The following is a 19,308-nucleotide window of genomic DNA, read 5'->3' on the forward strand; positions in this document are numbered from 1 at the left end:
TATCAAAAAATAAAAAAGCGGGCAAAAAATAAAAGGGGTGCAACACGAGGACTTCCCAGGGGGTCACCCATCCTAGTACTACTCTCGCCCAAGCACGCTTAACTGCGGAGTTCTGATTGGATCCGGTGCCTTAGTGCTGGTATGATCGCACCCATGACATGCCCATCGAAACTCCCTTTTATGACAAAGCAGCAGACCTCGACGGCCCGAGACATTCACGCCGCCGGGGCCGTTCTGGCATAGGATTCAACGCGCTGGTCCCGCTATGCGGCATGGCACCGCCAGTCTCCGGACTCAGTTTATTTTCGGGAGAAAAAATTATCCGAAGAGGAAAAGCCAAAAGCCGAAAAATTAAAAATAAATATTATCAAAAAATAAAAAAGCGGGCAAAAAATAAAAGGGGTGCAACACGAGGACTTCCCAGGGGGTCACCCATCCTAGTACTACTCTCGCCCAAGCACGCTTAACTGCGGAGTTCTGATGGGATCCGGTGCCTTAGTGCTGGTATGATCGCACCCATGACATGCCCATCGAAACTCCCTTTTATGACAAAGCAGCAGACCTCGACGACCCGAGACATTCGCGCCGCCGGGGCCGTTCTGGCGTAGGATTCAACGCGCTGGTCCCGCTATGCGGCATGGCACCGCCAGTCTCCGGACTCAGTTTATTTTCGGAGGAAAAAAATTATCCGGAGAGGAAAAGCCAAAAGCCGAAAAATTAAAAATAAATATTATCAAAAAATAAAAAGGCGGGCAAAAAATAAAAGGGGTGCAACACGAGGACTTCCCAGGGGGTCACCCATCCTAGTACTACTCTCGCCCAAGCACGCTTAACTGCGGAGTTCTGTTGGGATCCGGTGCATTAGTGCTGGTATGATCGCACCCATGACATGCTCTTCGAAACTCCCTTTTATGACAAAGCAGCAGACCTCGACGGCCCGAGACATTCGCGCCGCCGGGGCCGTTCTGGCGTAGGATTCAACGCGCTGGTCCCGCTATGCGGCATGGCACCGCCAGTCTCCGGACTCAGTTTATTTTCGGAGGAAAAAAATTATCCGAAGAGGAAAAGCCAAAAGCCAAAAAATTAAAAATAAATATTATCAAAAAATAAAAAAGCGGGCAAAAAATAAAAGGGGTGCAACACGAGGACTTCCCAGGGGGTCACCCATCCTAGTACTACTCTCGCCCAAGCACGCTTAACTGCGGAGTTCTGATGGGATCCGGTGCATTAGTGCTGGTATGATCGCACCCATGACATGCCCTTCGAAACTCCCTTTTGTGACAAAGCAGCAGACCTCGATGGCCCGAAACATTCGCGCCGCCGAGGCCGTTCTGGCGTAGGATTCAACACGCTGGTCCCGCTATGCGGCATGGCACCGCGAGTCTCCGGAATCAGTTTATTTTCGGAAAAAAAAATTATCCGAAGAGAAAAAGCCAAAAGCCGAAAAATTAAAAATAAATATTATCAAAAAATAAAAAAGCGGGCAAAAAATAAAAGGGGTGCAACACGAGGACTTCCCAGGGGGTCACCCATCCTAGTACTACTCTCGCCCAAACACGCTTAACTGCGGAGTTCTGATGGGATCCGGTGCATTAGTGCTGGTATGATCGCAACCATGACATGCCCTTCGAAACTCCCCTTTATGACAAAGCAGCAGACCTCGACGGCCCGAGGCATTCGCGCCGCCGGGGCCGTTCTGGCGTAGGATTCAACGCGCTGGTCCCGCTATGCGGCATGGCACCGCCAGTCTCCGGACTCAGTTTATTTTCGGAGGAAAAAAATTATCCGAAGAGGAAAAGCCAAAAGCCAAAAAATTAAAAATAAATATTATCAAAAAATAAAAAAGCGGGCAAAAAATAAAAGGGGTGCAACACGAGGACTTCCCAGGGGGTCACCCATCCTAGTACTACTCTCGCCCAAGCACGCTTAACTGCGGAGTTCTGATGGGATCCGGTGCATTAGTGCTGGTATGATCGCACCCATGACATGCCCTTCGAAACTCCCTTTTGTGACAAAGCAGCAGACCTCGATGGCCCGAAACATTCGCGCCGCCGAGGCCGTTCTGGCGTAGGATTCAACACGCTGGTCCCGCTATGCGGCATGGCACCGCGAGTCTCCGGAATCAGTTTATTTTCGGGAAAAAAAATTATCCGAAGAGAAAAAGCCAAAAGCCGAAAAATTAAAAATAAATATTATCAAAAAATAAAAAAGCGGGCAAAAAATAAAAGGGGTGCAACACGAGGACTTCCCAGGGGGTCACCCATCCTAGTACTACTCTCGCCCAAACACGCTTAACTGCGGAGTTCTGATGGGATCCGGTGCATTAGTGCGGGTATGATCGCACCCATGACATGCCCATCGAAACTCCCTTTTATGACAAAGCAGCAGACCTCGACGGCCCGAGACATTCGCGCCGCCGGGGCCGTTCTGGCGTAGGATTCAACGCGCTGGTCCCGCTATGCGGCATGGCACCGCCAGTCTCCGGACTCAGTTTATTTTCGGGGGAAAAAAATTATCCGAAGAGGAAAAGCCAAAAGCCGAAAAATTAAAAATAAATATTATCAAAAAATAAAAAAGCGGGCAAAAAATAAAAGGGGTGCAACACGAGGACTTCCCAGGGGGTCACCCATCCTAGTACTACTCTCGCCCAAGCTCGCTTAACTGCGGAGTTCTGATGGGATCCGGTGCCTTAGTGCTGGTATGATCGCACCCATGACATGCCCATCGAAACTCCCTTTTATGACAAAGCAGCAGACCTCGACGGCCCGAGACATTCACGCCGCCGGGGCCGTTCTGGCATAGGATTCAACGCGCTGGTTCCGCTATGCGGCATGGCACCGCCAGTCTCCGGACTCAGTTTATTTTCGGGAGAAAAAATTATCCGAAGAGGAAAAGCCAAAAGCCGAAAAATTAAAAATAAATATTATCAAAAAATAAAAAAGCGGGCAAAAAATAAAAGGGGTGCAACACGAGGACTTCCCAGGGGGTCACCCATCCTAGTACTACTCTCGCCCAAGCACGCTTAACTGCGGAGTTCTGATTGGATCCGGTGCCTTAGTGCTGGTATGATCGCACCCATGACATGCCCATCGAAACTCCCTTTTATGACAAAGCAGCAGACCTCGACGGCCCGAGACATTCACGCCGCCGGGGCCGTTCTGGCATAGGATTCAACGCGCTGGTCCCGCTATGCGGCATGGCACCGCCAGTCTCCGGACTCAGTTTATTTTCGGGAGAAAAAATTATCCGAAGAGGAAAAGCCAAAAGCCGAAAAATTAAAAATAAATATTATCAAAAAATAAAAAAGCGGGCAAAAAATAAAAGGGGTGCAACACGAGGACTTCCCAGGGGGTCACCCATCCTAGTACTACTCTCGCCCAAGCACGCTTAACTGCGGAGTTCTGATTGGATCCGGTGCCTTAGTGCTGGTATGATCGCACCCATGACATGCCCATCGAAACTCCCTTTTATGACAAAGCAGCAGACCTCGACGGCCCGAGACATTCACGCCGCCGGGGCCGTTCTGGCATAGGATTCAACGCGCTGGTCCCGCTATGCGGCATGGCACCGCCAGTCTCCGGACTCAGTTTATTTTCGGGAGAAAAAATTATCCGAAGAGGAAAAGCCAAAAGCCGAAAAATTAAAAATAAATATTATCAAAAAATAAAAAAGCGGGCAAAAAATAAAAGGGGTGCAACACGAGGACTTCCCAGGGGGTCACCCATCCTAGTACTACTCTCGCCCAAGCACGCTTAACTGCGGAGTTCTGATGGGATCCGGTGCCTTAGTGCTGGTATGATCGCACCCATGACATGCCCATCGAAACTCCCTTTTATGACAAAGCAGCAGACCTCGACGACCCGAGACATTCGCGCCGCCGGGGCCGTTCTGGCGTAGGATTCAACGCGCTGGTCCCGCTATGCGGCATGGCACCGCCAGTCTCCGGACTCAGTTTATTTTCGGAGGAAAAAAATTATCCGGAGAGGAAAAGCCAAAAGCCGAAAAATTAAAAATAAATATTATCAAAAAATAAAAAGGCGGGCAAAAAATAAAAGGGGTGCAACACGAGGACTTCCCAGGGGGTCACCCATCCTAGTACTACTCTCGCCCAAGCACGCTTAACTGCGGAGTTCTGTTGGGATCCGGTGCATTAGTGCTGGTATGATCGCACCCATGACATGCTCTTCGAAACTCCCTTTTATGACAAAGCAGCAGACCTCGACGGCCCGAGACATTCGCGCCGCCGGGGCCGTTCTGGCGTAGGATTCAACGCGCTGGTCCCGCTATGCGGCATGGCACCGCCAGTCTCCGGACTCAGTTTATTTTCGGAGGAAAAAAATTATCCGAAGAGGAAAAGCCAAAAGCCAAAAAATTAAAAATAAATATTATCAAAAAATAAAAAAGCGGGCAAAAAATAAAAGGGGTGCAACACGAGGACTTCCCAGGGGGTCACCCATCCTAGTACTACTCTCGCCCAAGCACGCTTAACTGCGGAGTTCTGATGGGATCCAGTGCATTAGTGCTGGTATGATCGCACCCATGACATGCCTTTCGAAACTCCCTTTTGTGACAAAGCAGCAGACCTCGATGGCCCGAAACATTCGCGCCGCCGAGGCCGTTCTGGCGTAGGATTCAACACGCTGGTCCCGCTATGCGGCATGGCACCGCGAGTCTCCGGAATCAGTTTATTTTCGGGAAAAAAAATTATCCGAAGAGAAAAAGCCAAAAGCCAAAAAATTAAAAATAAATATTATCAAAAAATAAAAAAGCGGGCAAAAAATAAAAGGGGTGCAACACGAGGACTTCCCAGGGGGTCACCCATCCTAGTACTACTCTCGCCCAAACACGCTTAACTGCGGAGTTCTGATGGGATCCGGTGCATTAGTGCGGGTATGATCGCACCCATGACATGCCCATCGAAACTCCCTTTTATGACAAAGCAGCAGACTTCGACGGCCCGAGACATTCGCGCCGCCGGGGCCGTTCTGGCGTAGGATTCAACGCGCTGGTCCCGCTATGCGGCATGGCACCGCCAGTCTCCGGACTCAGTTTATTTTCGAGGGAAAAAAATTATCCGAAGAGGAAAAGCCAAAAGCCGAAAAATTAAAAATAAATATTATCAAAAAATAAAAAAGCGGGCAAAAAATAAAAGGGGTGCAACACGAGGACTTCCCAGGGGGTCACCCATCCTAGTACTACTCTCGCCCAAGCACGCTTAACTGCGGAGTTCTGATGGGATCCGGTGCCTTAGTGCTGGTATGATCGCACCCATGACATGCCCATCGAAACTCCCTTTTATGACAAAGCAGCAGACCTCGACGGCCCGAGACATTCACGCCGCCGGGGCCGTTCTGGCATAGGATTCAACGCGCTGGTCCCGCTATGCGGCATGGCACCGCCAGTCTCCGGACTCAGTTTATTTTCGGGAGAAAAAATTATCCGAAGAGGAAAAGCCAAAAGCCGAAAAATTAAAAATAAATATTATCAAAAAATAAAAAAGCGGGCAAAAAATAAAAGGGGTGCAACACGAGGACTTCCCAGGGGGTCACCCATCCTAGTACTACTCTCGCCCAAGCACGCTTAACTGCGGAGTTCTGATGGGATCCGGTGCCTTAGTGCTGGTATGATCGCACCCATGACATGCCCATCGAAACTCCCTTTTATGACAAAGCAGCAGACCTCGACGGCCCGAGACATTCACGCCGCCGGGGCCGTTCTGGCATAGGATTCAACGCGCTGGTCCCGCTATGCGGCATGGCACCGCCAGTCTCCGGACTCAGTTTATTTTCGGGAGAAAAAATTATCCGAAGAGGAAAAGCCAAAAGCCGAAAAATTAAAAATAAATATTATCAAAAAATAAAAAAGCGGGCAAAAAATAAAAGGGGTGCAACACGAGGACTTCCCAGGGGGTCACCCATCCTAGTACTACTCTCGCCCAAGCACGCTTAACTGCGGAGTTCTGATTGGATCCGGTGCCTTAGTGCTGGTATGATCGCACCCATGACATGCCCATCGAAACTCCCTTTTATGACAAAGCAGCAGACCTCGACGGCCCGAGACATTCACGCCGCCGGGGCCGTTCTGGCATAGGATTCAACGCGCTGGTCCCGCTATGCGGCATGGCACCGCCAGTCTCCGGACTCAGTTTATTTTCGGGAGAAAAAATTATCCGAAGAGGAAAAGCCAAAAGCCGAAAAATTAAAAATAAATATTATCAAAAAATAAAAAAGCGGGCAAAAAATAAAAGGGGTGCAACACGAGGACTTCCCAGGGGGTCACCCATCCTAGTACTACTCTCGCCCAAGCACGCTTAACTGCGGAGTTCTGATGGGATCCGGTGCCTTAGTGCTGGTATGATCGCACCCATGACATGCCCATCGAAACTCCCTTTTATGACAAAGCAGCAGACCTCGACGGCCCGAGACATTCACGCCGCCGGGGCTGTTCTGGCATAGGATTCAACGCGCTGGTCCCGCTATGCGGCATGGCACCGCCAGTCTCCGGACTCAGTTTATTTTCGGGAGAAAAAATTATCCGAAGAGGAAAAGCCAAAAGCCGAAAAATTAAAAATAAATATTATCAAAAAATAAAAAAGCGGGCAAAAAATAAAAGGGGTGCAACACGAGGACTTCCCAGGGGGTCACCCATCCTAGTACTACTCTCGCCCAAGCACGCTTAACTGCGGAGTTCTGATTGGATCCGGTGCCTTAGTGCTGGTATGATCGCACCCATGACATGCCCATCGAAACTCCCTTTTATGACAAAGCAGCAGACCTCGACGGCCCGAGACATTCACGCCGCCGGGGCCGTTCTGGCATAGGATTCAACGCGCTGGTCCCGCTATGCGGCATGGCACCGCCAGTCTCCGGACTCAGTTTATTTTCGGGAGAAAAAATTATCCGAAGAGGAAAAGCCAAAAGCCGAAAAATTAAAAATAAATATTATCAAAAAATAAAAAAGCGGGCAAAAAATAAAAGGGGTGCAACACGAGGACTTCCCAGGGGGTCACCCATCCTAGTACTACTCTCGCCCAAGCACGCTTAACTGCGGAGTTCTGATGGGATCCGGTGCCTTAGTGCTGGTATGATCGCACCCATGACATGCCCATCGAAACTCCCTTTTATGACAAAGCAGCAGACCTCGACGACCCGAGACATTCGCGCCGCCGGGGCCGTTCTGGCGTAGGATTCAACGCGCTGGTCCCGCTATGCGGCATGGCACCGCCAGTCTCCGGACTCAGTTTATTTTCGGAGGAAAAAAATTATCCGGAGAGGAAAAGCCAAAAGCCGAAAAATTAAAAATAAATATTATCAAAAAATAAAAAGGCGGGCAAAAAATAAAAGGGGTGCAACACGAGGACTTCCCAGGGGGTCACCCATCCTAGTACTACTCTCGCCCAAGCACGCTTAACTGCGGAGTTCTGTTGGGATCCGGTGCATTAGTGCTGGTATGATCGCACCCATGACATGCTCTTCGAAACTCCCTTTTATGACAAAGCAGCAGACCTCGACGGCCCGAGACATTCGCGCCGCCGGGGCCGTTCTGGCGTAGGATTCAACGCGCTGGTCCCGCTATGCGGCATGGCACCGCCAGTCTCCGGACTCAGTTTATTTTCGGAGGAAAAAAATTATCCGAAGAGGAAAAGCCAAAAGCCAAAAAATTAAAAATAAATATTATCAAAAAATAAAAAAGCGGGCAAAAAATAAAAGGGGTGCAACACGAGGACTTCCCAGGGGGTCACCCATCCTAGTACTACTCTCGCCCAAGCACGCTTAACTGCGGAGTTCTGATGGGATCCGGTGCATTAGTGCTGGTATGATCGCACCCATGACATGCCTTTCGAAACTCCCTTTTGTGACAAAGCAGCAGACCTCGATGGCCCGAAACATTCGCGCCGCCGAGGCCGTTCTGGCGTAGGATTCAACACGCTGGTCCCGCTATGCGGCATGGCACCGCGAGTCTCCGGAATCAGTTTATTTTCGGGAAAAAAAATTATCCGAAGAGAAAAAGCCAAAAGCCAAAAAATTAAAAATAAATATTATCAAAAAATAAAAAAGCGGGCAAAAAATAAAAGGGGTGCAACACGAGGACTTCCCAGGGGGTCACCCATCCTAGTACTACTCTCGCCCAAACACGCTTAACTGCGGAGTTCTGATGGGATCCGGTGCATTAGTGCGGGTATGATCGCACCCATGACATGCCCATCGAAACTCCCTTTTATGACAAAGCAGCAGACTTCGACGGCCCGAGACATTCGCGCCGCCGGGGCCGTTCTGGCGTAGGATTCAACGCGCTGGTCCCGCTATGCGGCATGGCACCGCCAGTCTCCGGACTCAGTTTATTTTCGAGGGAAAAAAATTATCCGAAGAGGAAAAGCCAAAAGCCGAAAAATTAAAAATAAATATTATCAAAAAATAAAAAAGCGGGCAAAAAATAAAAGGGGTGCAACACGAGGACTTCCCAGGGGGTCACCCATCCTAGTACTACTCTCGCCCAAGCACGCTTAACTGCGGAGTTCTGATGGGATCCGGTGCCTTAGTGCTGGTATGATCGCACCCATGACATGCCCATCGAAACTCCCTTTTATGACAAAGCAGCAGACCTCGACGGCCCGAGACATTCACGCCGCCGGGGCCGTTCTGGCATAGGATTCAACGCGCTGGTCCCGCTATGCGGCATGGCACCGCCAGTCTCCGGACTCAGTTTATTTTCGGGAGAAAAAATTATCCGAAGAGGAAAAGCCAAAAGCCGAAAAATTAAAAATAAATATTATCAAAAAATAAAAAAGCGGGCAAAAAATAAAAGGGGTGCAACACGAGGACTTCCCAGGGGGTCACCCATCCTAGTACTACTCTCGCCCAAGCACGCTTAACTGCGGAGTTCTGATGGGATCCGGTGCCTTAGTGCTGGTATGATCGCACCCATGACATGCCCATCGAAACTCCCTTTTATGACAAAGCAGCAGACCTCGACGGCCCGAGACATTCACGCCGCCGGGGCCGTTCTGGCATAGGATTCAACGCGCTGGTCCCGCTATGCGGCATGGCACCGCCAGTCTCCGGACTCAGTTTATTTTCGGGAGAAAAAATTATCCGAAGAGGAAAAGCCAAAAGCCGAAAAATTAAAAATAAATATTATCAAAAAATAAAAAAGCGGGCAAAAAATAAAAGGGGTGCAACACGAGGACTTCCCAGGGGGTCACCCATCCTAGTACTACTCTCGCCCAAGCACGCTTAACTGCGGAGTTCTGATTGGATCCGGTGCCTTAGTGCTGGTATGATCGCACCCATGACATGCCCATCGAAACTCCCTTTTATGACAAAGCAGCAGACCTCGACGGCCCGAGACATTCACGCCGCCGGGGCCGTTCTGGCATAGGATTCAACGCGCTGGTCCCGCTATGCGGCATGGCACCGCCAGTCTCCGGACTCAGTTTATTTTCGGGAGAAAAAATTATCCGAAGAGGAAAAGCCAAAAGCCGAAAAATTAAAAATAAATATTATCAAAAAATAAAAAAGCGGGCAAAAAATAAAAGGGGTGCAACACGAGGACTTCCCAGGGGGTCACCCATCCTAGTACTACTCTCGCCCAAGCACGCTTAACTGCGGAGTTCTGATGGGATCCGGTGCCTTAGTGCTGGTATGATCGCACCCATGACATGCCCATCGAAACTCCCTTTTATGACAAAGCAGCAGACCTCGACGGCCCGAGACATTCACGCCGCCGGGGCTGTTCTGGCATAGGATTCAACGCGCTGGTCCCGCTATGCGGCATGGCACCGCCAGTCTCCGGACTCAGTTTATTTTCGGGAGAAAAAATTATCCGAAGAGGAAAAGCCAAAAGCCGAAAAATTAAAAATAAATATTATCAAAAAATAAAAAAGCGGGCAAAAAATAAAAGGGGTGCAACACGAGGACTTCCCAGGGGGTCACCCATCCTAGTACTACTCTCGCCCAAGCACGCTTAACTGCGGAGTTCTGATTGGATCCGGTGCCTTAGTGCTGGTATGATCGCACCCATGACATGCCCATCGAAACTCCCTTTTATGACAAAGCAGCAGACCTCGACGGCCCGAGACATTCACGCCGCCGGGGCCGTTCTGGCATAGGATTCAACGCGCTGGTCCCGCTATGCGGCATGGCACCGCCAGTCTCCGGACTCAGTTTATTTTCGGGAGAAAAAATTATCCGAAGAGGAAAAGCCAAAAGCCGAAAAATTAAAAATAAATATTATCAAAAAATAAAAAAGCGGGCAAAAAATAAAAGGGGTGCAACACGAGGACTTCCCAGGGGGTCACCCATCCTAGTACTACTCTCGCCCAAGCACGCTTAACTGCGGAGTTCTGATGGGATCCGGTGCCTTAGTGCTGGTATGATCGCACCCATGACATGCCCATCGAAACTCCCTTTTATGACAAAGCAGCAGACCTCGACGACCCGAGACATTCGCGCCGCCGGGGCCGTTCTGGCGTAGGATTCAACGCGCTGGTCCCGCTATGCGGCATGGCACCGCCAGTCTCCGGACTCAGTTTATTTTCGGAGGAAAAAAATTATCCGGAGAGGAAAAGCCAAAAGCCGAAAAATTAAAAATAAATATTATCAAAAAATAAAAAGGCGGGCAAAAAATAAAAGGGGTGCAACACGAGGACTTCCCAGGGGGTCACCCATCCTAGTACTACTCTCGCCCAAGCACGCTTAACTGCGGAGTTCTGTTGGGATCCGGTGCATTAGTGCTGGTATGATCGCACCCATGACATGCTCTTCGAAACTCCCTTTTATGACAAAGCAGCAGACCTCGACGGCCCGAGACATTCGCGCCGCCGGGGCCGTTCTGGCGTAGGATTCAACGCGCTGGTCCCGCTATGCGGCATGGCACCGCCAGTCTCCGGACTCAGTTTATTTTCGGAGGAAAAAAATTATCCGAAGAGGAAAAGCCAAAAGCCAAAAAATTAAAAATAAATATTATCAAAAAATAAAAAAGCGGGCAAAAAATAAAAGGGGTGCAACACGAGGACTTCCCAGGGGGTCACCCATCCTAGTACTACTCTCGCCCAAGCACGCTTAACTGCGGAGTTCTGATGGGATCCGGTGCATTAGTGCTGGTATGATCGCACCCATGACATGCCCTTCGAAACTCCCTTTTGTGACAAAGCAGCAGACCTCGATGGCCCGAAACATTCGCGCCGCCGAGGCCGTTCTGGCGTAGGATTCAACACGCTGGTCCCGCTATGCGGCATGGCACCGCGAGTCTCCGAAATCAGTTTATTTTCGGAAAAAAAAATTATCCGAAGAGAAAAAGCCAAAAGCCGAAAAATTAAAAATAAATATTATCAAAAAATAAAAAAGCGGGCAAAAAATAAAAGGGGTGCAACACGAGGACTTCCCAGGGGGTCACCCATCCTAGTACTACTCTCGCCCAAACACGCTTAACTGCGGAGTTCTGATGGGATCCGGTGCATTAGTGCGGGTATGATCGCACCCATGACATGCCCATCGAAACTCCCTTTTATGACAAAGCAGCAGACCTCGACGGCCCGAGACATTCGCGCCGCCGGGGCCGTTCTGGCGTAGGATTCAACGCGCTGGTCCCGCTATGCGGCATGGCACCGCCAGTCTCCGGACTCAGTTTATTTTCGGGAGAAAAAAATTATCCGAAGAGGAAAAGCCAAAAGCCGAAAAATTAAAAATAAATATTATCAAAAAATAAAAAAGCGGGCAAAAAATAAAAGGGGTGCAACACGAGGACTTCCCAGGGGGTCACCCATCCTAGTACTACTCTCGCCCAAGCACGCTTAACTGCGGAGTTCTGATGGGATCCGGTGCCTTAGTGCTGGTATGATCGCACCCATGACATGCCCATCGAAACTCCCTTTTATGACAAAGCAGCAGACCTCGACGGCCCGAGACATTCACGCCGCCAGGGCCGTTCTGGCATAGGATTCAACGCGCTGGTCCCGCTATGCGGCATGGCACCGCCAGTCTCCGGACTCAGTTTATTTTCGGGAGAAAAAATTATCCGAAGAGGAAAAGCCAAAAGCCGAAAAATTAAAAATAAATATTATCAAAAAATAAAAAAGCGGGCAAAAAATAAAAGGGGTGCAACACGAGGACTTCCCAGGGGGTCACCCATCCTAGTACTACTCTCGCCCAAGCACGCTTAACTGCGGAGTTCTGATGGGATCCGGTGCCTTAGTGCTGGTATGATCGCACCCATGACATGCCCATCGAAACTCCCTTTTATGACAAAGCAGCAGACCTCGACGACCCGAGACATTCGCGCCGCCGGGGCCGTTCTGGCGTAGGATTCAACGCGCTGGTCCCGCTATGCGGCATGGCACCGCCAGTCTCCGGACTCAGTTTATTTTCGGAGGAAAAAAATTATCCGGAGAGGAAAAGCCAAAAGCCGAAAAATTAAAAATAAATATTATCAAAAAATAAAAAGGCGGGCAAAAAATAAAAGGGGTGCAACACGAGGACTTCCCAGGGGGTCACCCATCCTAGTACTACTCTCGCCCAAGCACGCTTAACTGCGGAGTTCTGTTGGGATCCGGTGCATTAGTGCTGGTATGATCGCACCCATGACATGCTCTTCGAAACTCCCTTTTATGACAAAGCAGCAGACCTCGACGGCCCGAGACATTCGCGCCGCCGGGGCCGTTCTGGCGTAGGATTCAACGCGCTGGTCCCGCTATGCGGCATGGCACCGCCAGTCTTCGGACTCAGTTTATTTTCGGAGGAAAAAAATTATCCGAAGAGGAAAAGCCAAAAGCCAAAAAATTAAAAATAAATATTATCAAAAAATAAAAAAGCGGGCAAAAAATAAAAGGGGTGCAACACGAGGACTTCCCAGGGGGTCACCCATCCTAGTACTACTCTCGCCCAAGCACGCTTAACTGCGGAGTTCTGATGGGATCCGGTGCATTAGTGCTGGTATGATCGCACCCATGACATGCCCTTCGAAACTCCCTTTTGTGACAAAGCAGCAGACCTCGATGGCCCGAAACATTCGCGCCGCCGAGGCCGTTCTGGCGTAGGATTCAACACGCTGGTCCCGCTATGCGGCATGGCACCGCGAGTCTCCGGAATCAGTTTATTTTCGAAAAAAAAAATTATCCGAAGAGAAAAAGCCAAAAGCCGAAAAATTAAAAATAAATATTATCAAAAAATAAAAAAGCGGGCAAAAAATAAAAGGGGTGCAACACGAGGACTTCCCAGGGGGTCACCCATCCTAGTACTACTCTCGCCCAAACACGCTTAACTGCGGAGTTCTGATGGGATCCGGTGCATTAGTGCGGGTATGATCGCACCCATGACATGCCCATCGAAACTCCCTTTTATGACAAAGCAGCAGACCTCGACGGCCCGAGACATTCGCGCCGCCGGGGCCGTTCTGGCGTAGGATTCAACGCGCTGGTCCCGCTATGCGGCATGGCACCGCCAGTCTCCGGACTCAGTTTATTTTCGGGAGAAAAAAATTATCCGAAGAGGAAAAGCCAAAAGCCGAAAAATTAAAAATAAATATTATCAAAAAATAAAAAAGCGGGCAAAAAATAAAAGGGGTGCAACACGAGGACTTCCCAGGGGGTCACCCATCCTAGTACTACTCTCGCCCAAGCACGCTTAACTGCGGAGTTCTGATGGGATCCGGTGCCTTAGTGCTGGTATGATCGCACCCATGACATGCCCATCGAAACTCCCTTTTATGACAAAGCAGCAGACCTCGACGGCCCGAGACATTCACGCCGCCAGGGCCGTTCTGGCATAGGATTCAACGCGCTGGTCCCGCTATGCGGCATGGCACCGCCAGTCTCCGGACTCAGTTTATTTTCGGGAGAAAAAATTATCCGAAGAGGAAAAGCCAAAAGCCGAAAAATTAAAAATAAATATTATCAAAAAATAAAAAAGCGGGCAAAAAATAAAAGGGGTGCAACACGAGGACTTCCCAGGGGGTCACCCATCCTAGTACTACTCTCGCCCAAGCACGCTTAACTGCGGAGTTCTGATGGGATCCGGTGCCTTAGTGCTGGTATGATCGCACCCATGACATGCCCATCGAAACTCCCTTTTATGACAAAGCAGCAGACCTCGACGACCCGAGACATTCGCGCCGCCGGGGCCGTTCTGGCGTAGGATTCAACGCGCTGGTCCCGCTATGCGGCATGGCACCGCCAGTCTCCGGACTCAGTTTATTTTCGGAGGAAAAAAATTATCCGGAGAGGAAAAGCCAAAAGCCGAAAAATTAAAAATAAATATTATCAAAAAATAAAAAGGCGGGCAAAAAATAAAAGGGGTGCAACACGAGGACTTCCCAGGGGGTCACCCATCCTAGTACTACTCTCGCCCAAGCACGCTTAACTGCGGAGTTCTGTTGGGATCCGGTGCATTAGTGCTGGTATGATCGCACCCATGACATGCTCTTCGAAACTCCCTTTTATGACAAAGCAGCAGACCTCGACGGCCCGAGACATTCGCGCCGCCGGGGCCGTTCTGGCGTAGGATTCAACGCGCTGGTCCCGCTATGCGGCATGGCACCGCCAGTCTTCGGACTCAGTTTATTTTCGGAGGAAAAAAATTATCCGAAGAGGAAAAGCCAAAAGCCAAAAAATTAAAAATAAATATTATCAAAAAATACAAAAGCGGGCAAAAAATAAAAGGGGTGCAACACGAGGACTTCCCAGGGGGTCACCCATCCTAGTACTACTCTCGCCCAAGCACGCTTAACTGCGGAGTTCTGATGGGATCCGGTGCATTAGTGCTGGTATGATCGCACCCATGACATGCCCTTCGAAACTCCCTTTTGTGACAAAGCAGCAGACCTCGATGGCCCGAAACATTCGCGCCGCCGAGGCCGTTCTGGCGTAGGATTCAACACGCTGGTCCCGCTATGCGGCATGGCACCGCGAGTCTCCGGAATCAGTTTATTTTCGGGAAAAAAAATTATCCGAAGAGAAAAAGCCAAAAGCCGAAAAATTAAAAATAAATATTATCAAAAAATAAAAAAGCGGGCAAAAAATAAAAGGGGTGCAACACGAGGACTTCCCAGGGGGTCACCCATCCTAGTACTACTCTCGCCCAAACACGCTTAACTGCGGAGTTCTGATGGGATCCGGTGCATTAGTGCGGGTATGATCGCACCCATGACATGCCCATCGAAACTCCCTTTTATGACAAAGCAGCAGACCTCGACGGCCCGAGACATTCGCGCCGCCGGGGCCGTTCTGGCGTAGGATTCAACGCGCTGGTCCCGCTATGCGGCATGGCACCGCCAGTCTTCGGACTCAGTTTATTTTTGGAGGAAAAAAATTATCCGAAGAGGAAAAGCCAAAAGCCAAAAAATTAAAAATAAATATTATCAAAAAATAAAAAAGCGGGCAAAAAATAAAAGGGGTGCAACACGAGGACTTCCCAGGGGGTCACCCATCCTAGTACTACTCTCGCCCAAGCACGCTTAACTGCGGAGTTCTGATGGGATCCGGTGCATTAGTGCTGGTATGATCGCACCCATGACATGCCCTTCGAAACTCCCTTTTGTGACAAAGCAGCAGACCTCGATGGCCCGAAACATTCGCGCCGCCGAGGCCGTTCTGGCGTAGGATTCAACACGCTGGTCCCGCTATGCGGCATGGCACCGCGAGTCTCCGGAATCAGTTTATTTTCGGGAAAAAAAATTATCCGAAGAGAAAAAGCCAAAAGCCGAAAAATTAAAAATAAATATTTTCAAAAAATAAAAAAGCGGGCAAAAAATAAAAGGGGTGCAACACGAGGACTTCCCAGGGGGTCACCCATCCTAGTACTACTCTCGCCCAAACACGCTTAACTGCGGAGTTCTGATGGGATCCGGTGCATTAGTGCGGGTATGATCGCACCCATGACATGCCCATCGAAACTCCCTTTTATGACAAAGCAGCAGACCTCGACGGCCCGAGACATTCGCGCCGCCGGGGCCGTTCTGGCGTAGGATTCAACGCGCTGGTCCCGCTATGCGGCATGGCACCGCCAGTCTCCGGACTCAGTTTATTTTCGGGGGAAAAAAATTATCCGAAGAGGAAAAGCCAAAAGCCGAAAAATTAAAAATAAATATTATCAAAAAATAAAAAAGCGGGCAAAAAATAAAAGGGGTGCAACACGAGGACTTCCCAGGGGGTCACCCATCCTAGTACTACTCTCGCCCAAGCACGCTTAACTGCGGAGTTCTGATGGGATCCGGTGCCTTAGTGCTGGTATGATCGCACCCATGACATGCCCATCGAAACTCCCTTTTATGACAAAGCAGCAGACCTCGACGGCCCGAGACATTCACGCCGCCGGGGCCGTTCTGGCATAGGATTCAACGCGCTGGTCCCGCTATGCGGCATGGCACCGCCAGTCTCCGGACTCAGTTTATTTTCGGGAGAAAAAATTATCCGAAGAGGAAAAGCCAAAAGCCGAAAAATTAAAAATAAATATTATCAAAAAATAAAAAAGCGGGCAAAAAATAAAAGGGGTGCAACACGAGGACTTCCCAGGGGGTCACCCATCCTAGTACTACTCTCGCCCAAGCACGCTTAACTGCGGAGTTCTGATGGGATCCGGTGCCTTAGTGCTGGTATGATCGCACCCATGACATGCCCATCGAAACTCCCTTTTATGACAAAGCAGCAGACCTCGACGACCCGAGACATTCGCGCCGCCGGGGCCGTTCTGGCGTAGGATTCAACGCGCTGGTCCCGCTATGCGGCATGGCACCGCCAGTCTCCGGACTCAGTTTATTTTCGGAGGAAAAAAATTATCCGGAGAGGAAAAGCCAAAAGCCGAAAAATTAAAAATAAATATTATCAAAAAATAAAAAGGCGGGCAAAAAATAAAAGGGGTGCAACACGAGGACTTCCCAGGGGGTCACCCATCCTAGTACTACTCTCGCCCAAGCACGCTTAACTGCGGAGTTCTGTTGGGATCCGGTGCATTAGTGCTGGTATGATCGCACCCATGACATGCCCTTCGAAACTCCCTTTTGTGACAAAGCAGCAGACCTCGATGGCCCGAAACATTCGCGCCGCCGAGGCCGTTCTGGCGTAGGATTCAACACGCTGGTCCCGCTATGCGGCATGGCACCGCGAGTCTCCGGAATCAGTTTATTTTCGGGAAAAAAAATTATCCGAAGAGAAAAAGCCAAAAGCCGAAAAATTAAAAATAAATATTATCAAAAAATAAAAAAGCGGGCAAAAAATAAAAGGGGTGCAACACGAGGACTTCCCAGGGGGTCACCCATCCTAGTACTACTCTCGCCCAAACACGCTTAACTGCGGAGTTCTGATGGGATCCGGTGCATTAGTGCGGGTATGATCGCACCCATGACATGCCCATCGAAACTCCCTTTTATGACAAAGCAGCAGACCTCGACGGCCCGAGACATTCGCGCCGCCGGGGCCGTTCTGGCGTAGGATTCAACGCGCTGGTCCCGCTATGCGGCATGGCACCGCCAGTCTTCGGACTCAGTTTATTTTCGGAGGAAAAAAATTATCCGAAGAGGAAAAGCCAAAAGCCAAAAAATTAAAAATAAATATTATCAAAAAATAAAAAAGCGGGCAAAAAATAAAAGGGGTGCAACACGAGGACTTCCCAGGGGGTCACCCATCCTAGTACTACTCTCGCCCAAGCACGCTTAACTGCGGAGTTCTGATGGGATCCGGTGCATTAGTGCTGGTATGATCGCACCCATGACATGGCCTTCGAAACTCCCTTTTGTGACAAAGCAGCAGACCTCGATGGCCCGAAACATTCGCGCCGCCGAGGCCGTTCTGGCGTAGGATTCAACACGCTGGTCCCGCTATGCGGCATGGCACCGCGAGTCTCCGGAATCAGTTTATTTTCGGGAAAAAAAATTATCCGAAGAGAAAAAGCCAAAAGCCGAAAAATTAAAAATAAATATTTTCAAAAAATAAAAAAGCGGGCAAAAAATAAAAGGGGTGCAACACGAGGACTTCCCAGGGGGTCACCCATCCTAGTACTACTCTCGCCCAAACACGCTTAACTGCGGAGTTCTGATGGGATCCGGTGCATTAGTGCGGGTATGATCGCACCCATGACATGCCCATCGAAACTCCCTTTTATGACAAAGCAGCAGACCTCGACGGCCCGAGACATTCGCGCCGCCGGGGCCGTTCTGGCGTAGGATTCAACGCGCTGGTCCCGCTATGCGGCATGGCACCGCCAGTCTCCGGACTCAGTTTATTTTCGGGGGAAAAAAATTATCCGAAGAGGAAAAGCCAAAAGCCGAAAAATTAAAAATAAATATTATCAAAAAATAAAAAAGCGGGCAAAAAATAAAAGGGGTGCAACACGAGGACTTCCCAGGGGGTCACCCATCCTAGTACTACTCTCGCCCAAGCACGCTTAACTGCGGAGTTCTGATGGGATCCGGTGCCTTAGTGCTGGTATGATCGCACCCATGACATGCCCATCGAAACTCCCTTTTATGACAAAGCAGCAGACCTCGACGGCCCGAGACATTCACGCCGCCGGGGCCGTTCTGGCATAGGATTCAACGCGCTGGTCCCGCTATGCGGCATGGCACCGCCAGTCTCCGGACTCAGTTTATTTTCGGGAGAAAAAATTATCCGAAGAGGAAAAGCCAAAAGCCGAAAAATTAAAAATAAATATTATCAAAAAATAAAAAAGCGGGCAAAAAATAAAAGGGGTGCAACACGAGGACTTCCCAGGGGGTCACCCATCCTAGTACTACTCTCGCCCAAGCACGCTTAACTGCGGAGTTCTGATGGGATCCGGTGCCTTAGTGCTGGTATGATCGCACCCATGACATGCCCATCGAAACTCCCTTTTATGACAAAGCAGCAGACCTCGACGACCCGAGACATTCGCGCCGCCGGGGCCGTTCTGGCGTAGGATTCAACGCGCTGGTCCCGCTATGCGGCATGGCACCGCCAGTCTCCGGACTCAGTTTATTTTCGGAGGAAAAAAATTATCCGGAGAGGAAAAGCCAAAAGCCGAAAAATTAAAAATAAATATTATCAAAAAATAAAAAGGCGGGCAAAAAATAAAAGGGGTGCAACACGAGGACTTCCCAGGGGGTCACCCATCCTAGTACTACTCTCGCCCAAGCACGCTTAACTGCGGAGTTCTGTTGGGATCCGGTGCATTAGTGCTGGTATGATCGCACCCATGACATGCTCTTCGAAACTCCCTTTTATGACAAAGCAGCAGACCTCGACGGCCCGAGACATTCGCGCCGCCGGGGCCGTTCTGGCGTAGGATTCAACACGCTGGTCCCGCTATGCGGCATGGCACCGCCAGTCTCCGGAATCAGTTTATT

At 49.9% G+C, this 19,308-nt stretch overlaps 53 non-coding genes across 53 annotated transcripts; all 53 read right to left on the reverse strand.

Moving 5' to 3' along the window:
* Positions 1 to 34: 34 nt before the first annotated feature.
* LOC149766935 (5S ribosomal RNA) lies at positions 35 to 153 on the reverse strand. Its single transcript, XR_016405077.1, has one exon. It is a non-coding gene; the product is annotated as a 5S ribosomal RNA (ribosomal RNA).
* Positions 154 to 399: 246 nt separating this feature from the next.
* Positions 400 to 518, reverse strand: LOC149766936 (5S ribosomal RNA). The gene has a single exon (XR_016400549.1). It is a non-coding gene; the product is annotated as a 5S ribosomal RNA (ribosomal RNA).
* Positions 519 to 765: 247 nt separating this feature from the next.
* On the reverse strand, positions 766 to 884 carry LOC149766937 (5S ribosomal RNA). The gene has a single exon (XR_016403056.1). It is a non-coding gene; the product is annotated as a 5S ribosomal RNA (ribosomal RNA).
* A 247-nt stretch (positions 885 to 1,131) lies between these two features.
* Positions 1,132 to 1,250, reverse strand: LOC149766938 (5S ribosomal RNA). Its single transcript, XR_016411604.1, has one exon. It is a non-coding gene; the product is annotated as a 5S ribosomal RNA (ribosomal RNA).
* Positions 1,251 to 1,496: 246 nt separating this feature from the next.
* On the reverse strand, positions 1,497 to 1,615 carry LOC149766939 (5S ribosomal RNA). The gene has a single exon (XR_016404372.1). It is a non-coding gene; the product is annotated as a 5S ribosomal RNA (ribosomal RNA).
* A 247-nt stretch (positions 1,616 to 1,862) lies between these two features.
* On the reverse strand, positions 1,863 to 1,981 carry LOC149766940 (5S ribosomal RNA). Its single transcript, XR_016411606.1, has one exon. It is a non-coding gene; the product is annotated as a 5S ribosomal RNA (ribosomal RNA).
* A 246-nt stretch (positions 1,982 to 2,227) lies between these two features.
* On the reverse strand, positions 2,228 to 2,346 carry LOC149766941 (5S ribosomal RNA). Its single transcript, XR_016402976.1, has one exon. It is a non-coding gene; the product is annotated as a 5S ribosomal RNA (ribosomal RNA).
* Positions 2,347 to 2,593: 247 nt separating this feature from the next.
* Positions 2,594 to 2,712, reverse strand: LOC149766942 (5S ribosomal RNA). Its single transcript, XR_016404038.1, has one exon. It is a non-coding gene; the product is annotated as a 5S ribosomal RNA (ribosomal RNA).
* Positions 2,713 to 2,958: 246 nt separating this feature from the next.
* LOC149766943 (5S ribosomal RNA) lies at positions 2,959 to 3,077 on the reverse strand. The gene has a single exon (XR_016405078.1). It is a non-coding gene; the product is annotated as a 5S ribosomal RNA (ribosomal RNA).
* Positions 3,078 to 3,323: 246 nt separating this feature from the next.
* On the reverse strand, positions 3,324 to 3,442 carry LOC149766944 (5S ribosomal RNA). The gene has a single exon (XR_016405079.1). It is a non-coding gene; the product is annotated as a 5S ribosomal RNA (ribosomal RNA).
* A 246-nt stretch (positions 3,443 to 3,688) lies between these two features.
* LOC149766945 (5S ribosomal RNA) lies at positions 3,689 to 3,807 on the reverse strand. The gene has a single exon (XR_016400550.1). It is a non-coding gene; the product is annotated as a 5S ribosomal RNA (ribosomal RNA).
* A 247-nt stretch (positions 3,808 to 4,054) lies between these two features.
* Positions 4,055 to 4,173, reverse strand: LOC149766946 (5S ribosomal RNA). The gene has a single exon (XR_016403057.1). It is a non-coding gene; the product is annotated as a 5S ribosomal RNA (ribosomal RNA).
* Positions 4,174 to 4,420: 247 nt separating this feature from the next.
* Positions 4,421 to 4,539, reverse strand: LOC149766947 (5S ribosomal RNA). Its single transcript, XR_016401792.1, has one exon. It is a non-coding gene; the product is annotated as a 5S ribosomal RNA (ribosomal RNA).
* Positions 4,540 to 4,785: 246 nt separating this feature from the next.
* Positions 4,786 to 4,904, reverse strand: LOC149766948 (5S ribosomal RNA). The gene has a single exon (XR_016402977.1). It is a non-coding gene; the product is annotated as a 5S ribosomal RNA (ribosomal RNA).
* A 247-nt stretch (positions 4,905 to 5,151) lies between these two features.
* On the reverse strand, positions 5,152 to 5,270 carry LOC149766949 (5S ribosomal RNA). The gene has a single exon (XR_016400551.1). It is a non-coding gene; the product is annotated as a 5S ribosomal RNA (ribosomal RNA).
* A 246-nt stretch (positions 5,271 to 5,516) lies between these two features.
* On the reverse strand, positions 5,517 to 5,635 carry LOC149766950 (5S ribosomal RNA). Its single transcript, XR_016400552.1, has one exon. It is a non-coding gene; the product is annotated as a 5S ribosomal RNA (ribosomal RNA).
* Positions 5,636 to 5,881: 246 nt separating this feature from the next.
* Positions 5,882 to 6,000, reverse strand: LOC149766951 (5S ribosomal RNA). Its single transcript, XR_016405080.1, has one exon. It is a non-coding gene; the product is annotated as a 5S ribosomal RNA (ribosomal RNA).
* Positions 6,001 to 6,246: 246 nt separating this feature from the next.
* LOC149766952 (5S ribosomal RNA) lies at positions 6,247 to 6,365 on the reverse strand. Its single transcript, XR_016400553.1, has one exon. It is a non-coding gene; the product is annotated as a 5S ribosomal RNA (ribosomal RNA).
* Positions 6,366 to 6,611: 246 nt separating this feature from the next.
* LOC149766953 (5S ribosomal RNA) lies at positions 6,612 to 6,730 on the reverse strand. Its single transcript, XR_016405082.1, has one exon. It is a non-coding gene; the product is annotated as a 5S ribosomal RNA (ribosomal RNA).
* Positions 6,731 to 6,976: 246 nt separating this feature from the next.
* LOC149766954 (5S ribosomal RNA) lies at positions 6,977 to 7,095 on the reverse strand. The gene has a single exon (XR_016400554.1). It is a non-coding gene; the product is annotated as a 5S ribosomal RNA (ribosomal RNA).
* A 247-nt stretch (positions 7,096 to 7,342) lies between these two features.
* LOC149766955 (5S ribosomal RNA) lies at positions 7,343 to 7,461 on the reverse strand. The gene has a single exon (XR_016403059.1). It is a non-coding gene; the product is annotated as a 5S ribosomal RNA (ribosomal RNA).
* A 247-nt stretch (positions 7,462 to 7,708) lies between these two features.
* On the reverse strand, positions 7,709 to 7,827 carry LOC149766956 (5S ribosomal RNA). The gene has a single exon (XR_016411607.1). It is a non-coding gene; the product is annotated as a 5S ribosomal RNA (ribosomal RNA).
* A 246-nt stretch (positions 7,828 to 8,073) lies between these two features.
* LOC149766957 (5S ribosomal RNA) lies at positions 8,074 to 8,192 on the reverse strand. The gene has a single exon (XR_016402978.1). It is a non-coding gene; the product is annotated as a 5S ribosomal RNA (ribosomal RNA).
* Positions 8,193 to 8,439: 247 nt separating this feature from the next.
* On the reverse strand, positions 8,440 to 8,558 carry LOC149766958 (5S ribosomal RNA). Its single transcript, XR_016400555.1, has one exon. It is a non-coding gene; the product is annotated as a 5S ribosomal RNA (ribosomal RNA).
* Positions 8,559 to 8,804: 246 nt separating this feature from the next.
* On the reverse strand, positions 8,805 to 8,923 carry LOC149766959 (5S ribosomal RNA). Its single transcript, XR_016400556.1, has one exon. It is a non-coding gene; the product is annotated as a 5S ribosomal RNA (ribosomal RNA).
* Positions 8,924 to 9,169: 246 nt separating this feature from the next.
* Positions 9,170 to 9,288, reverse strand: LOC149766960 (5S ribosomal RNA). The gene has a single exon (XR_016405083.1). It is a non-coding gene; the product is annotated as a 5S ribosomal RNA (ribosomal RNA).
* Positions 9,289 to 9,534: 246 nt separating this feature from the next.
* LOC149766961 (5S ribosomal RNA) lies at positions 9,535 to 9,653 on the reverse strand. The gene has a single exon (XR_016400557.1). It is a non-coding gene; the product is annotated as a 5S ribosomal RNA (ribosomal RNA).
* Positions 9,654 to 9,899: 246 nt separating this feature from the next.
* LOC149766962 (5S ribosomal RNA) lies at positions 9,900 to 10,018 on the reverse strand. Its single transcript, XR_016405084.1, has one exon. It is a non-coding gene; the product is annotated as a 5S ribosomal RNA (ribosomal RNA).
* Positions 10,019 to 10,264: 246 nt separating this feature from the next.
* LOC149766963 (5S ribosomal RNA) lies at positions 10,265 to 10,383 on the reverse strand. The gene has a single exon (XR_016400558.1). It is a non-coding gene; the product is annotated as a 5S ribosomal RNA (ribosomal RNA).
* A 247-nt stretch (positions 10,384 to 10,630) lies between these two features.
* LOC149766964 (5S ribosomal RNA) lies at positions 10,631 to 10,749 on the reverse strand. The gene has a single exon (XR_016403060.1). It is a non-coding gene; the product is annotated as a 5S ribosomal RNA (ribosomal RNA).
* A 247-nt stretch (positions 10,750 to 10,996) lies between these two features.
* Positions 10,997 to 11,115, reverse strand: LOC149766965 (5S ribosomal RNA). Its single transcript, XR_016411608.1, has one exon. It is a non-coding gene; the product is annotated as a 5S ribosomal RNA (ribosomal RNA).
* Positions 11,116 to 11,361: 246 nt separating this feature from the next.
* On the reverse strand, positions 11,362 to 11,480 carry LOC149766966 (5S ribosomal RNA). Its single transcript, XR_016402979.1, has one exon. It is a non-coding gene; the product is annotated as a 5S ribosomal RNA (ribosomal RNA).
* A 247-nt stretch (positions 11,481 to 11,727) lies between these two features.
* On the reverse strand, positions 11,728 to 11,846 carry LOC149766967 (5S ribosomal RNA). The gene has a single exon (XR_016400559.1). It is a non-coding gene; the product is annotated as a 5S ribosomal RNA (ribosomal RNA).
* A 246-nt stretch (positions 11,847 to 12,092) lies between these two features.
* LOC149766968 (5S ribosomal RNA) lies at positions 12,093 to 12,211 on the reverse strand. Its single transcript, XR_016400560.1, has one exon. It is a non-coding gene; the product is annotated as a 5S ribosomal RNA (ribosomal RNA).
* Positions 12,212 to 12,458: 247 nt separating this feature from the next.
* LOC149766969 (5S ribosomal RNA) lies at positions 12,459 to 12,577 on the reverse strand. Its single transcript, XR_016403061.1, has one exon. It is a non-coding gene; the product is annotated as a 5S ribosomal RNA (ribosomal RNA).
* A 247-nt stretch (positions 12,578 to 12,824) lies between these two features.
* LOC149766970 (5S ribosomal RNA) lies at positions 12,825 to 12,943 on the reverse strand. Its single transcript, XR_016411609.1, has one exon. It is a non-coding gene; the product is annotated as a 5S ribosomal RNA (ribosomal RNA).
* A 246-nt stretch (positions 12,944 to 13,189) lies between these two features.
* On the reverse strand, positions 13,190 to 13,308 carry LOC149766971 (5S ribosomal RNA). The gene has a single exon (XR_016402980.1). It is a non-coding gene; the product is annotated as a 5S ribosomal RNA (ribosomal RNA).
* Positions 13,309 to 13,555: 247 nt separating this feature from the next.
* Positions 13,556 to 13,674, reverse strand: LOC149766972 (5S ribosomal RNA). The gene has a single exon (XR_016400561.1). It is a non-coding gene; the product is annotated as a 5S ribosomal RNA (ribosomal RNA).
* Positions 13,675 to 13,920: 246 nt separating this feature from the next.
* On the reverse strand, positions 13,921 to 14,039 carry LOC149766973 (5S ribosomal RNA). Its single transcript, XR_016400562.1, has one exon. It is a non-coding gene; the product is annotated as a 5S ribosomal RNA (ribosomal RNA).
* A 247-nt stretch (positions 14,040 to 14,286) lies between these two features.
* LOC149766974 (5S ribosomal RNA) lies at positions 14,287 to 14,405 on the reverse strand. The gene has a single exon (XR_016403062.1). It is a non-coding gene; the product is annotated as a 5S ribosomal RNA (ribosomal RNA).
* Positions 14,406 to 14,652: 247 nt separating this feature from the next.
* Positions 14,653 to 14,771, reverse strand: LOC149766975 (5S ribosomal RNA). The gene has a single exon (XR_016411610.1). It is a non-coding gene; the product is annotated as a 5S ribosomal RNA (ribosomal RNA).
* A 246-nt stretch (positions 14,772 to 15,017) lies between these two features.
* Positions 15,018 to 15,136, reverse strand: LOC149766976 (5S ribosomal RNA). The gene has a single exon (XR_016402982.1). It is a non-coding gene; the product is annotated as a 5S ribosomal RNA (ribosomal RNA).
* A 247-nt stretch (positions 15,137 to 15,383) lies between these two features.
* Positions 15,384 to 15,502, reverse strand: LOC149766977 (5S ribosomal RNA). The gene has a single exon (XR_016411611.1). It is a non-coding gene; the product is annotated as a 5S ribosomal RNA (ribosomal RNA).
* Positions 15,503 to 15,748: 246 nt separating this feature from the next.
* On the reverse strand, positions 15,749 to 15,867 carry LOC149766978 (5S ribosomal RNA). The gene has a single exon (XR_016402983.1). It is a non-coding gene; the product is annotated as a 5S ribosomal RNA (ribosomal RNA).
* A 247-nt stretch (positions 15,868 to 16,114) lies between these two features.
* Positions 16,115 to 16,233, reverse strand: LOC149766979 (5S ribosomal RNA). The gene has a single exon (XR_016400563.1). It is a non-coding gene; the product is annotated as a 5S ribosomal RNA (ribosomal RNA).
* A 246-nt stretch (positions 16,234 to 16,479) lies between these two features.
* On the reverse strand, positions 16,480 to 16,598 carry LOC149766980 (5S ribosomal RNA). Its single transcript, XR_016400564.1, has one exon. It is a non-coding gene; the product is annotated as a 5S ribosomal RNA (ribosomal RNA).
* A 247-nt stretch (positions 16,599 to 16,845) lies between these two features.
* Positions 16,846 to 16,964, reverse strand: LOC149766981 (5S ribosomal RNA). The gene has a single exon (XR_016403063.1). It is a non-coding gene; the product is annotated as a 5S ribosomal RNA (ribosomal RNA).
* Positions 16,965 to 17,210: 246 nt separating this feature from the next.
* On the reverse strand, positions 17,211 to 17,329 carry LOC149766982 (5S ribosomal RNA). Its single transcript, XR_016402984.1, has one exon. It is a non-coding gene; the product is annotated as a 5S ribosomal RNA (ribosomal RNA).
* Positions 17,330 to 17,576: 247 nt separating this feature from the next.
* On the reverse strand, positions 17,577 to 17,695 carry LOC149766983 (5S ribosomal RNA). Its single transcript, XR_016411612.1, has one exon. It is a non-coding gene; the product is annotated as a 5S ribosomal RNA (ribosomal RNA).
* A 246-nt stretch (positions 17,696 to 17,941) lies between these two features.
* LOC149766984 (5S ribosomal RNA) lies at positions 17,942 to 18,060 on the reverse strand. Its single transcript, XR_016402985.1, has one exon. It is a non-coding gene; the product is annotated as a 5S ribosomal RNA (ribosomal RNA).
* A 247-nt stretch (positions 18,061 to 18,307) lies between these two features.
* On the reverse strand, positions 18,308 to 18,426 carry LOC149766985 (5S ribosomal RNA). The gene has a single exon (XR_016400565.1). It is a non-coding gene; the product is annotated as a 5S ribosomal RNA (ribosomal RNA).
* A 246-nt stretch (positions 18,427 to 18,672) lies between these two features.
* On the reverse strand, positions 18,673 to 18,791 carry LOC149766986 (5S ribosomal RNA). The gene has a single exon (XR_016400566.1). It is a non-coding gene; the product is annotated as a 5S ribosomal RNA (ribosomal RNA).
* A 247-nt stretch (positions 18,792 to 19,038) lies between these two features.
* LOC149766987 (5S ribosomal RNA) lies at positions 19,039 to 19,157 on the reverse strand. The gene has a single exon (XR_016403065.1). It is a non-coding gene; the product is annotated as a 5S ribosomal RNA (ribosomal RNA).
* Positions 19,158 to 19,308: the final 151 nt, after the last annotated feature.

Source organism: Phoenix dactylifera, chromosome 4 (assembly GCF_051530095.1).
Source record: "Phoenix dactylifera cultivar Ajwa chromosome 4, Ajwa_hap1_PhDact_Kaust_v1.1, whole genome shotgun sequence".
In the NCBI taxonomy this organism is placed as follows: Eukaryota; Viridiplantae; Streptophyta; class Magnoliopsida; order Arecales; family Arecaceae; genus Phoenix; species Phoenix dactylifera.